This window comes from Vollenhovia emeryi, unplaced genomic scaffold (assembly GCF_000949405.1).
Source record: "Vollenhovia emeryi isolate VEMERY1.0 unplaced genomic scaffold, V.emery_V1.0 DF939550.1, whole genome shotgun sequence".
Lineage (NCBI taxonomy): Eukaryota > Metazoa > Arthropoda > Insecta > Hymenoptera > Formicidae > Vollenhovia > Vollenhovia emeryi.
The window spans coordinates 30,448-34,911 of NW_011966816.1; the positions used below are offsets into that span (position 1 = coordinate 30,448).

General features: G+C 48.4%; 1 pseudogene; it reads right to left on the reverse strand.

Annotated features, from left to right (window-relative positions):
- Positions 1-230: 230 nt before the first annotated feature.
- On the reverse strand, positions 231-4,002 carry LOC105557248 (annotated as a pseudogene).
- Between the last annotated feature and the right edge of the window lie 462 nt (positions 4,003-4,464).

Consider the following 4,464-nt stretch of genomic DNA (forward strand, 5'->3'; position numbering starts at 1 on the left):
TATATTAATTATCCAAGGTATATTGATTATACTAGCGAAGCTCCAACGATTAAAGCTCCAGAATCGCTCTTGGTGCAATGAAGAGACGTGAACACTTGTCTCGCACGTTTCGGGTTCGCTCCATGTATAACTATGAATGACAAGGTTTGAACCCTATAACCTGTTATTAAGGCGAGCCGCGTTACGAGTTTTAACGTAAGTTTCTCTATACATATCTCGGCGTTCGGTGTTCATTTGGATAGAAAATCTAGCAAGACTTTTGGGTTTCACGTTGAATTATATTTTGGTTTTGGTGATCGTTCCCTCGAAACACCTCTGCAGAATTTCTTTATTCTGTCATCCTGACCGATCTCCGGTCCTAAGATAAAGCGATCGCCGAGCGATAACTATTTATCGTACCATACGCAGCTCCGTTGTGAAACTCCTTCTCCGGTTCGAAGTAGATGGGTTCTGATTCGAACATTGTCATACAGAGTGGGTACCCCGCTTGAGGTGGCCAATAAGGGACCACTATCACACCCCGAGCCTGATCGGATTGATTTCTTTTTTTTCCTTTTTTTTCTTTAGAGTTACCGAGAACGGAGGGAATGCGTAAAATCTATGTGCTCGCCAGTTAATTGTGAACGCATCGACAGCCATCGCATATGGGTCTTTTCGCCAAGAAATATAACGCTTACATTTTGCGTTTACTTTACTCGCGAAAAGGTCAATTTCAGGCCTTCCAAACACCTGACATATCTCGTTGAATGCCTACTCGATAAACCAAACTCTGTTTCATGTTCTATTCTTCTTGATTCTGAGTCGGCCATCATATTTTCTTCCAAACTGATATAAGAAGCAAAGATCTATAGATGTCTTTGCTCGCTCTAAATCCAAATGTCTTTCGCGAGTCTACTAATATTTTCGTATCGCGTGCCTCCCATCCGATTAATATACGCGATGGCCGTCGTATTGTTGATTCTCAATAGCACGCTACAGTTTCTCAGGTTCTTCGCGAAACACTTAAGCCCGAAGAACGCCGCGAGAAGCTCCCGGCAATTAATGTGGAGCCTTCGATCACTCTCGTCCCAATGTCCGTAGGGTCTTTCGCCCTCGCAGCTTACACCTTCGCCTGACCGCGACGCGTCTGGAAAAAACTCGGTCTTATAGCCTTCTGTTTCGATGGGGTTACTCGCTGACATGATGTTCGGTTCCCACCAGGCCAGATCTTTTTTAATGTTATTTGACAAGACCATTGTCTTCTCAAAATTACCATCCGTCGCTATCAGTGCTAACGTCTTTTCTCTTTCGAAAGCTTTCATGTATAACCAACCATAGCGTAACGCTCGACCGCATGCATCGAGTATCCCCACGAACGGCGCAAACTCCCGTATAATACACGAGCGTAACCTTCTAAATTTTTGGATTTCGGACAGCACTTTAATCCTTTTGGACTCGGGGAGTTCGATTAACGTCTTTTCGGAATTCCATTGAAATTCAAGATAACTCTGAATCCTCGAAGGTTGGAGTTGACTCTCTTGTTCGTTAACCACAAAACCTAACTCTTCCAACAACCACCGAGTTTCATCTCGATTCTTCAGACAAAGTTGATAAGAGTCTCCGATCAACCGAAGATCATCTAAATATACAACGGAAATGTGTCCCGATCTTCTTAAATATGCTATAACCGGTCTCAAAACTTATGTAAATATGTACGGTGCAATATTCAGACCGAAGGGTGAGCAACAGCTCAAAGTGTTTTCCTCTAAACGCAAAACGCAAATATTTCCGGTCTGATTCTTTAATCGGGACGACGTAATATACGTCTTTCAAGTCCAGCGTTACCATGAACGAGTCTTGACGCAAAAGATCCCTCGCTGTCCGAATATCTTCCAATTTGAAGTGCTCCGTCGAGATTGACTCGTCTAGTTCCTTCAAGTTCAAAATGAACCGACTAGTACCGTCCGTCTTCGGGGTGAGGAAAATTGGGGATATGAATTCCCCCTGAGAACTCTCACATTCCACGATTGCCCCTTCTCTCTGGCAATCTTTTACTCTCTTCTGATATCTGAGATATTTCCCTCGACGACCAGTCTGGCTCCCTGGGAGTCGATGCTTGGCAGATTGTTTTATCGAACGGTAACTTTACTCCCGATGTCCAGTCTAAGACAACCGCGTCTGTGGTACTCTCTTCACATTTGAACGAAAATAACCAAGACGTCCCGCCAATTTCCTTACCGGATTTAATAGCGTCTCCTCCGGGAGTCCGGATCGTGTTTCGGATCCGGTTTCTGGTATCGTGAGTCTTGCTGACTGGATGATTCCTTCTGTCCGCCCGTCGTCATGGACTGTTGCTTGTAGGCCTGCTGACGGTACGGACCTCTGAAGTCTTTTGACGCGCAATTGAACGATGTTTTCGGTGTTGCCTTGGTCAGTTCTTTAGCTGACCGAGCAAGAGTTTTCGCCGTCTTGAGGCTCTCCTCCAACTGTTTCCCGAAAAGCCATTCGTCCACGACCGTGGCTTTAAGGGCCTCTTTAACTGATGCATTGAGGTTAGGCAGGATCAGTGCCTTCCTCGTGGCAGTCTCCTCCCGTTGCAATTCTACCAGAAGTCTTCCCATATCGCTTAATCTTCCCAGGAGCGATAGCTTGTCGACGGTCTGACTCAGTAGCTCAGATAGGGTTGTCCCTAGGACCGCCAAACAAACGGTTATCTTCTCCTGCTTGTCCACCAATCTAGAATCTCTGTTTATGATTGGTTCCTGGAGTGAAGCCTTAACCTCTGGATTTAATTTAGGAGGATTGATAATCGTGCAATTCTCCGGAGTTCCGTACTTTTTCAATAGCAAGGGTCTTTCTTCCTTCGGAAGTCCGGCTTTGAAAAGATCTGTCCATCTTAGAACAATTTCTTCGAATATCGGTGCCCCAGGTGGCTTGTCAACCGTCACGCGTTCTCCGAGCACCTTGAGCAAGCTCTCGTCGACTCGGTCAACCTCCTGTGACTGATTTGAGTCGACCGCTAGGGCAAGGTCCTGTTCAGACACTGATCTTAGATCAGTTTGCGGCGTTGTTAACGGTACTAGCGATGATGTCGATGTCCTCTGTATCCCCAAGGCCTCCTCGTCCTCCGGGTCTGGTCTGGTTCGTTGCGTCGCTGGTGAGGGCTCTCTCGAACTCGAATCAGGAGCGTCGCCGTGGTCCACGCTAGCATCTGTGACGAAAATATGACCGTTGAGGTTAGGTTGACAAAATGCTCTCCCTTTCGGGACTGAGCCTTTCGAGCAGTCGCCTCCTCGGACCTAATCCGAGACGCGCAGGCCTAACCCGTGCGTGAGGCTTACGTCCCTGATTTCGCGCGACTCTACGAGCCGCTGTCTCCTCGGGCCTAATCCGAGACGCGCAGGCCTAACCTGCACGCGTGAGACTGATGCGAGCTGCTGCCTCCTCGGACCTAATCCGAGACGCACGGGCCTACCTTGTGCGTGAGGCTTGCGTTCCTGGATTCGCGCGACTCTACGAGTCGCTGTCTCCTCGGACCTAATCCGAGACGTGCAGGCCTAACCTGCACGCGTGAGACTGATGCGAACTGCTGCCTCCTCGGACCTAATCCGAGACGCACAGGCCTAACCTGTGCGTGAGGCTTATGTCCCTGTTCTCGCGCAACTCTACGAGTTGCTGCCTCCTCGGACCTAATCCGAGACGCGCAGGCCTAACCTGCACGCGTGAGGCTGACGCGAGCCGCTGCCTCCTCGGCCTAATCCGAGATCTGCGGGTCCAACCTGCACGTGAGGCCTTATGCGGACCGCGTATCGGCTTGACCGATACACGGGTGATTCTCGCGCCACGGCTTAACCTGTGTGGCCTTCTTCCTATGAGCCTGTAACATAACCAAAACTACTTACTGTGATTAATACTCTTTAGTAACAGGTTCTGTTCCTCTAATCGCTTTTCTAAACGTCGGAATCGTTTCTCCCAGCGATTCTCCTTTCTTTCTTCTGAATACGAACGTTTCTTCTTTCCCATTTTTGAGGTTCAGAAAAATAAACGCGACCTGTACGGCACAAAGAGAAAGAATGAAGCATGAGGCTCGTCGCGGGAGCGCCATAAAGGCGGGCGAAAAGTCTAATTTTACTATTAACTTGTGGCGACATCGGCATGGAGAGGGGGGGTACTACCGGGTGATCTCGAGGAAGAGGCGCGAAATACAATACCGTTTTTTTTCATCATGTTTTGAATATGATATCGTCCAAGTGGCGGCCTTGGCGAGCAATACACATATTGAGCCTTTCAAAGAAGTTTTCGGCCACTCTTCCCAGCATATCTTGCGGAATTCCAGCGATGACGTCCTCAATCGCCTCCTTCAGAGCTTCAAGGGTTCGAGGTCGAACTTTGTATACCTTAGCTTTGACGTATCCCCACAGAAAAAAGTCACACGGGGTCAAATCGGGGGAGCGAGGGGGCCATGGAACATCCCCTCGCAAAGAG